The 9,866-nt window shown below is 36.1% G+C and overlaps 1 pseudogene; it reads right to left on the reverse strand.

Moving 5' to 3' along the window:
• Window positions 1-209: 209 nt before the first annotated feature.
• Window positions 210-9,578, reverse strand: LOC120177379 (annotated as a pseudogene).
• Window positions 9,579-9,866: the final 288 nt, after the last annotated feature.

A 9,866-nucleotide genomic window follows, 5' to 3' on the forward strand; every position in this document is an offset into this window, starting at 1 on the left:
TAATCAGGCCTTAATTTGGCCTGCAAAAATATATGTAATTAATTAATAATAATAAATAACGATAATAATAATAATAATAATAATAAAAAACCCGGACAAAAGCGGGTGTCTACAATATAAATATATTTTAAACTGAATAATAATTAATTTAATTGGTAAAGAAATCAAATATTAATAAAAATCATGTTTATTATTAGGGTAAACTACGATGAATGATGTTTGGTTAAGGCATCACGAACTCTGTTTTGTGGGCAGCGCGAGAATTGCACCTCGCTCTGTTAAGACTGTTATCGTCAGGGCTCCACAGGCATTTGCAAAAGCTAAGGCTTCTCTTAACCGCATCTCGTCCTTTCAGAAAGATGAATTCTTTTATATGTTGCTCATGAAACAATGGTGTTATAGATTAGAACAATGAACCTCGAATCCCAGTTTGAAGATCATTTACTCTACTTTATGTGAGAAATATGAGTAACTCAAACCAGGGATTTAAATAGCGGTTCACGACCGTGATAGTGCCCGTGATATAGCGTAGAGGTACCCTATGCGACCGTTATTATATGACTGCGACACCCGCAATCACCGCAATAACGCTCGCTATTCCCGCAATCGTGATAAACGCGACCGTGACCCCGATTTAAATCCCTGCCTCAAACAGATTTAAATCAGAAGCTAGGCTGCTCAGTAAGCCACCAACAAAAGCATCGCCAGCACCCGTAGTGTCAAAAGGTTTAATTTTGATGCCGGGAACCCTCCCCTTGAAAGTCTGCGGTGGATATATAGGTCGATTGTTTATGAAAATTACATGTTAAGAACTATAAATGAAATTCTTAATAACCTTAAGATCTAGCTTACTTTGGTGTAATACCTACAACCTGCTGGCCCCTCGGTTAGGATTAAAAGCTTAAGATTAGGATGAAACAGGTTCTCATCACCACGTTACATCGTAGGGGTCGCCACCTTCGGTTAATAAAGTAATCTCATCCTCACTTACCTGAATTGTCATAGATTAGCCTGTATTTTAATGGAGTATGAGATTCATTTACAAGTCTTATAATCAAATTCATACCTTAATAAGGTCTGCTTGATCCCATATGCTCATTATTCCTTTACGAGCTGCCTCTGGCCACAGTGGAAATCTTAAATTTGGATCATGAGAGAGGATGCTGCTGGACTTCTCGGAAATGTTTATTGCTCCAAGTTGAGCTGACTTGCATGGTTCCTCGATCAAACTAATCGAACCAAAATGAAAGATCTTCGCTTGTGAAGACACTAGTTTTATTTCATTTGTTTTATTTATTATTATTTTGTTTTATTATTATATTATATTATTATTAAATAATTAATTAATTTTAATACATTGCAGGCCCAAAACCCGGAGCCCAATTACAAATCAATTCGGCCCAGTTTACATGCCCAGAATCGAGATTGATCCAGATAAAGTAAAAGTCATTCAGATCTTCCACAACCCAATACAAAAAAAGAAGTTTGAGGCTTTTTGGGAAGATTAAATTATATATCTCGGTTCATTTCTCAATTAACTGACAAATGTGATCCAGTGTTCAAATTACTTCGAAAGAACAATCTTGAAGTCTGGAATGATGAATGTCAAGAAACTTTGGATATTATTAAGAAATATTTATCCAATGCCCCCATTTTAGTATCACCAATGCCTGATAGACCGTTAATTCTCTACTTGACAGTCTTTGAAATTCGATGGGATGTGTACTGGGACAGCATGATGAATCTGGAAGAAAAGAAAAAGCCATTTATTATCTGAGCAAGAAATTTACTAATTGTGAAATTCGATATCCACCAATACAAAAATTATGTTATGCCTTGGTGTGGGCTACTCGAAGACTCAGACAATACATGTTATATCATACTACTTGGTTGATATCCAAACTTGATCCTTTGAAATTCTTAATGGAATCACCAGCTTTGACAGCAGAATGGCTAGATGGCAGATGTTATTATCCAAGTTTGATATTGTATATGTCAACCAAAAAGCGATAAAAGGAAGTGTCATAGCTGATTTTCTGGCCAGTCGTGTATCAGATGATTATCAGCCTTTGAGTTTTAATTTTCCAGATGAAGATTTGTTATGCATATCCATGAATGAAGAAGTCATAACAAATGATGAATCTTGGAAGCTTTACTTTGATGAAGCATCCAACGCCTTGGGACGAGGAATCGGGGCAGTGTTAATTTCTCCAGAAAATTTATTATCCCTTTACAAGCAGACTGGAGTTCTTTTGCACCAATAACATGGCGGAATATGAAGCTTGTGTCATGGGATTGAAAGCAGCCATGGAAAGAAAAATTAAATGTCTCAAGATATATGGAGATTCATCGTTAGTGGTGTATCAATTACGAGGTGATTGGGAAACAAAAGATCCCAAATTGTTGGAATACCGAAATTTTACCCTCGAATTAGTGAAAGAATTTGAGAGAGTCACATTCAATTATCTCCCTTGAGAAGAAAATCAAATGGCAGATGCTTTGGCTACATTAGCTGCTATGTTTCAGGCAACTAAGAAAGTTGATATAATGTCAATCGAAATGCAAGTATATGAAGTTCTGCAAATTGCTACAGTGTGGAAGAAGAGGCAGATAACAAACCATGGTATTATGATATCTTGTAATATAAGTATCAAAGTTATCCACAAAATGCATCTGCAATTGATAAAAGAACATTGAGAAGAATGGCTGCTGGATACTTTCTTGATGGTGAGATTTTGTACAGAAGAAGCAATGATCAAATGCTATTGAGATGTGTAAATAACAACGAAGCCAGAAGCATCATTGAGGAAGTACACAGTGGAATATGTGGAACACATGCAAATGGTCTTTCCATGGCTAGAAAAATAATGAGATATGGATATTATTGGGCTACCATGCACACAGATTGCATTGATTATGCAAGGAAATGTCATAAATGCCAAATATATGCAGATAATCATGTACCCCCATCTCTTTACATGTAATGACAGCACCCTGGCCATTTTCTATGTGGGGAATAGACGTCATTGGGGCAATCACACCAAAAGCATCGAATGGACATTGTTTCATCCTTGTGGAAATTGACTATTTACCAAGTGGGTTGAAGCTGCTTCATATGCCAATATTAAGAGGTCCACAGTCTGCAAATTCATAAAGAAAGAAATAATTTGCCGGTATGGCTACCAGAAAGGATCATTACAGATAATGCTCTGAACCTGAACAACAAATGATGACCAAACTTTGTGCACAATTTAAGATCAAACATGCAAACTTAGTGGCATATCGTCCAAAGATGATGGGGCAGTTGAAGCAGCAAATAAGAACATCAGAGAATCATTACAAAGACCACTGAAACTTACAAAGATTGGCACGAGAAGTTACCTTTTGCTTTATATACATACCGAACTACTGTTCGAACATCTACTGGGCAACGCCTTTTTCTTTAGTCTATGGGATGGAAGCAGTCTTACCAATTGAAGTCGAGATTCCATCGCTTCGAATTTTGAGAGAAGTAAATTGGATGAATCTGAATGGATCCAAGCTCGATTTGATCAATTGAACCTTATTGAGAAAAGATTGAAAGCTATTTGTCATGGACATATGTATCAAAAACGGATGATGAAGTCTCATGACAAGAAAGTACATCCAAGAGAATTCCAAGAGGGTGATCTAGTACTAAAAAAGATCTTGCCTATACATAAGATTTCCGTGGGAAATGGATGCCTGAAGGGCCATACGTTGTAAAAAGGCCTTTTCCGGAAGAGCGTTTATCTTGGCAGAAATGGATGGAAAATTCTGAGAACCCAATAAACTCAGATTCTGTCAAAATATTATGCTTAAAAAAATGAACAAAAGAAAATAAAAAAAGATGGTCAAGATGAAAACCTGCAAAGGGCGTCTTGCAACCAAAAGAAGGATTTGAGTTGAAAACCTGAAAGGGCATCTCAAATGCATGTTGATATTAGGCATCTGGCAATTGAACCCTTTTAAGATTTTGATAGTTTGGGAGGAACTTCACATCTACAAGCATTCTGACAACGTTTGAGATCTTCCAGACAAAAGCTTACATCAGTACTCTAAATTATATCAATTTGATTAATTTAGAAATACTTATACTAATAATTTGTTGAGTCATTTGAATTTTTATCATTCATATGCTTGCATAACTTTGAATACAATTCTATTTATTTATTAATAAATTCTAAGTTTAGTTTCTCTAAATTCAATTTTTTTTTTTAAGATTCAATTTATTTTCGAAATTCAATTTATTATTTTATTTTGTAAATGGATTAACATAATTTTGAAATAAGCTAAAGATTTCTGAATATCACTTTATGTTAATACTTTTAAGTGCATGGAATACAAAGTAAGTCTTATCAACGTTTGCAATCATTGTTGAAAAGCAAACAAATCATTACCATCATAGAGTTATTTGGAAGAAGAAATCTGTTCTCAATTGGCAGATTATGAATATAGCCCTTTTCCATACAGCAGTACAAAAATGCTTCAAATTTACAAATTCTAGCTCTACATCGTATAAGTACTATGATGTTTTGGTCCAAACACCAACTGAAGCAACCACCATGTTATCATAGTAGAAATAAGGAGACCCAATAGCATCTTCTGGAAGTGTTCTTTGAGTTATCTGATCTGGTTCGGTAGGAAATCCAAAACCAATCATCGGATTTAGAAGATGAATCGCATGATCGTTTTCATTAAGAAGCTTCTTTTTAAGCTTCTTCTTTCTTCCTTTTCCAAAAATCATAGCTCGAGTTTAGCCTTTTCTTGTAATTGGGATCATTGCATAATGGCTTCCTATATTCTACCAGAAGAAGTGTGTCAGCAGCCTTAGCCATTTGAGCAGCATATATGAAATCTGTCAACTTTGTAATTGATGAATTCAGACCACATCTCTCCATGGCTATTGAAGCCTCAACCTCTGAATATCCTATTTTGTCAAGTATAACAGTTTATTCTCCTCATCAGAATCAGAATTCAGGATTTCCTCGGTATCAGAAAGAACTATCAATATCTGTGAAATCATCCTGAAAGATCGCTTCATAATCAGATGAGTTGTTATGAGAATCAACATGTTGCATGGGTGTGGATTTTTGATGAGCATGTACCACTCTATATGTAATCTTGTTATTTCATCAGATTACTGTTCTCATAAATTGGTTTCTCTCCCACATAAAAGTATATTTCAGAGATGGCCTTCGCTGAAAGATGATAAGCCACTGTGTCAGCATGGAACGGATTACCAAGCTATTTTACTGCTCTGTTTGACTAAATCCCTCCAGATACAGAAAATGGTCACCTCATTCAGAAGACACATATCTCAGACGTTTCTGTCAGAATGATTGAGTACTTCTTAAGTTTGTGACAACATGAAGAGAATTTCTCCAGTTACTTGACAGTACTACTGATTAGTGACACCAGAATAAGAGTATTCAAGATAAACAGATTTGGGGCATGAATAAAGCCACAAGTACCTACAACAGTTCATTGTCAAAATTGGACCTCGTGGGGATCATGACATTTCAGTCAAACAGACATTGAGAGTAAATCAGACAGATCTAGAGGGACATCTTGAGGGCCAATTTCAACCAAAAATATAATATTGGGGCATTTTGAATGCTCACAACAATATGAATATTTGGGCATTCTTGGAGGCTCATCTCAACAAGAAATAATGTTGAGCACACTTTTAACATCTGTATCAGCAAATGTTGGGGCATTTTAAAAGTTCTTTCAGACAGATCCATGTGGGACATTTTGAAGGCTCAAATTAACAAGAAGCGAATGTTGTGGCATGCTGAAAACCCTTTTCAATCAGAATCAGGAATATTAAAGTATTCTGAATATTTATATCAGCAAAATGTTGGGCATGTTGAAAGCCCCTTTCAATCAGAATCAGGACTGTTGATGCATTTTGAACACTTGTATTAGCCAATGTTAGGGCATGCTAAAGGCCCATATCATCATGTGTCAAGATTATTGCCTTGAACAAATATTTCCAATGAGACATAAAGATATGAAGAATGAAAATGCTGAAACAGTGACAGTCGAGCTGACTATACATAATTGCTTCGTTCATCAAGCAATACATATTGATCATATGTTGAACAAACATATACTCAGCAAGTATGGTTTCAAAAACCCAATCTTCTTAAACCATTTGTCACATGACAGTGTGTTAAACTACATCATGGATAAAGATGGTCCCTAGGCAGACTACTCGATCCAGGGTTCATTTCCTTAAGATCTCAGCTTTGAATTTTGTATTCTGTGTGTCAGTGATGATTGGAAATATTTCTTTGAGATTCCTGGCAGTTAGTTACAACCATACTGTTGGGATTACGAAGCTGTTTTTCACAATAGTTTTTTCGATGACATTGGAAAGGGAGAACTCGACTCACTTACATTACTGTTATTCCCGCTATTATTGGGGTTATCATTGCCAGCCAGGCTGAACTGAATTTTTATCTATTTGGGTTTTATCATGTGCGTTTCATCCCCAGCAGCAAGAATTCCACATATATCTTTCTGTACATGGATCCTATAGCTGAAGTGTTTCTACTCTCTACAATGCTCATTATAGAAGAAAACGTGATCAGTATTACACGTGCCCTTGCCCGAGATGATATCGAGATCAATTAATGTCTCTTATTCAGTTCGACACTAGCATATTTTGTGAATTTGATCAAGTTTTGGTCATGAAACACACCAACATCTCACTTGTATTCCCATTAAGTTTTGTTCTCAAGTGATCTTGTGACATCATACAAAAGCTTTGAACAAATATGCAAAGAGTTTCAATGATTGAGAAATCTTGGCAGAAACCACAAGAAAGGATGAATGTGTTGTCAAATGTTTTACATCTGAGTAAAACCACAAGAAATGATGAATGTGTTGTCAAATGTTTTTACGAACCAGTTATTCCGATGCTAAACCAATGTTGTTATCATATGTTTCCTTTATTGATATAAGATGAAGTCTGTCTTCTTCAACCCCAAGATTAAAAGTGAGATATAATGAAGATTTCTTTCCACAGAAGGAGAGCTGAAATTTTAACAACAAGAAACTAGTGGCGCCAACTAAGGTTGAACGACAGGTTGTTGTTAAGCATCTCGACATGATATGGTCCAAGTTGCCTTATTCGAGATCTGATTATATGTTGGAGACATGAAGGAATTGGAATAAATCTTCCTTGTGATGTGTTTCAAGAGTTAAATTAGAACAGACTCTACTCTCCTAATTAATCCCTGCGGAGTCAGGCATATCTACATCTACACTCTTCAAAGATGATAGATTCTCTTTTCAAAGATGATAGATTCTCTTTTTAAAGATGATAGATTCTCTTTTCAAAGATGAAAGCTTTATTGGATTTCTACACAAGTCCAGACAAAGAAAGCCGGTGTTACCAAGACAAAATGGGGCATCAGGGTAATAATTTTGACTACAGCAAGAGTTCCGCAAATGAAACATTTCTTCTGAGACTTTCATGAAGCAAAGAAAATGCAAAGATACAAGTTGATCAAATGATTCTGCAGAAATGCAAGCTGATAGCATAATTTTCTACACTGATATCCAGAGGTAACCCTGGCAATAAATGATGAAGTGAAGAAGACCAAGTTCACCACTTTGAAGTCAAATAAAGATTGCATCAACATTCATGCATTCATAAGAATATCATTTACACAATAGACAATGCATTACATTGATAATGCATTCAAACATAAGGTTTGCAGATCTTCATATGAAAAAGAAGATTCATGATGAACAATACCTTACAAGAAAAATGTAGAATTCAAAACCTCGAATGCAAGAATCACGCCAACATCTGAAGAATAGATGGACGCAATCCACAAGATGAACATTATCTTGAGATTGGGGCATGTTACCCAATCAACATGTTATTTCCAAAAATAATAATGAGAAAATGATTCCATAGCTTCTCATTTTATCTTTTCTAAAATGAAATTGTTAAAAGTAAGAAAACGATTTCCTTAGTTTTTTACTTAGTAAATATTTCCAACGCCTTATCTTGAGATTGGGGCATGTTACCCATCAACATGTTATTTTGAAAATAGAGAAATGATTTCATAGTTTCTCATACAATCTTTTCTAAAAATGAAATTTTGAATAGTAAGAAAACGATTTTCATAGTTTCTTACTTAGTAAACTATTTCTCACATTTGTAAGTCCTACAGTGCATGATGTTTCCAAAAAGCCTTCGGGAGCTTTTTGATGTTTTCAAAGCCTTAGGGTCATCTGTAAGTCCTACAGTGCATGATGTTTCCAAAAAGCCTTCGGGAGCTTTTTGAGGGTCATCAGCATTTCCAGAAGAGTTCATAATGAGAAGAACTCATCTGAAGAAGGAAGAAGAAGTTCATAATGAGAAGAACTTGTTTAACCTTTGCTTGAATTCATCATTCGATGGATCAGCATTACCAGGTAGAGTTCATAATGAGAAGAACTCATCTGAAGAAGGAATAAGAAGTTCATAATGAGAAGAACTTATTCAACCTTTCGCTTGAATTCATCATTCGATGGATCAGCATTACCAGGTAGAGTTCATAATAAGAAGAACTCATCTGAAGAGAAGAAGTTCATAATGAGAAGAATTTATTCAACTTTTTGCTCGATTTCATCATTCGATGGATCAGTATTGCCAGGAAGAGTTCATAATAAGAAGAACTCATCTGAAGGAAGAAGAAGTTCATAATGAGAAGAGCTTGTTCAACCTTTGTTTGATGCTATCATAGAATGAGATAGATCAGTATCAATATTTCCAGAAGGAGTTCATAATGAGAAGAACTCATATGAAAAAGGAGGAGAATTTGTTCAACTTTTTGCTAGATTACATCACAAAAGGAGATAAATTGTCATCCCCAGTGGAAAAGTTCATAATGAGAAGAACTAATCCCAAAGAAGAACTTGTTCAATATTTCCATCAATAAAATGAAGTCAAATGAAAAAAAACTTATTGTCTTTTCGTCTTTGCCCTATTCTCGTTAGCACGAGAATGAACAAAGAGGGGCAATTGAAGACACTAGTTTTTATTCATTTTTTTTTTATATTATTATTTTGTTTTATTATTATATATATTATATTAAATAATTAATTAATTTTAATACATTGCAGGCCCAAAACTCGGAGCCCAATTACAAATCAATTCGGCCCAGTTTATATGCCCAGGCCCAATCAGATACAAGCCCAACCCGGATCTAGCTAAACCCTAAACCAAATTTAGTGTTTGTAACATCCCAGTCGCCTTCGTTGATTCCAGAAGGCCACAGTCTGCTGCCGATGCTTCAACTGCTAGGCGTTGCTCCAACCGTTGCTGTAATGCCACGCCGCCCCCATCGAAGCCTCCAGAAACGCCTCGTCATCGCCCCACGTCGAGTTCTATGGTGAGTCACCACCATAGCTATGGTGACTCACCGAGAAACCCTTCTGTGACCGGTCCGAGGAGTATTTCGTCGAGGCTATAAAAGCCTCGACTCACCTGCAAATAAAAGGAGAACTGAGAGGAAGAATCGGAGACAGCCACGGAGAGCAAGAACAACAGAGAGCTACGGCAGAGAAAACAGAGAGCACCACCAAACAAGCAAAAACAACAACCAAATAAAAGAGGAGAAGAAAAATGAGACTTACCGAGGAAATCGCCGTCTTGAGAGCCCACGAGTCACCGGAGAATCGAAACGACGAAGGAAATTATCTCAGATCTACGACGTTTGGTAAGCTTTTAGGTTAAAATAACCTTAGATTGGGCTTTATGGTAAATAAAGCGTCGATTTGAGGGTATTTTATAATTTCCGACCACCAGATGTGGTGGCCGGTGGCGGATTTGGTGATGGCCG

This window comes from Hibiscus syriacus, unplaced genomic scaffold (genome assembly GCF_006381635.1).
Source record: "Hibiscus syriacus cultivar Baekdansim isolate YM2019G1 unplaced genomic scaffold, ASM638163v2 tig00112285_pilon, whole genome shotgun sequence".
Taxonomy (NCBI): domain Eukaryota; kingdom Viridiplantae; phylum Streptophyta; class Magnoliopsida; order Malvales; family Malvaceae; genus Hibiscus; species Hibiscus syriacus.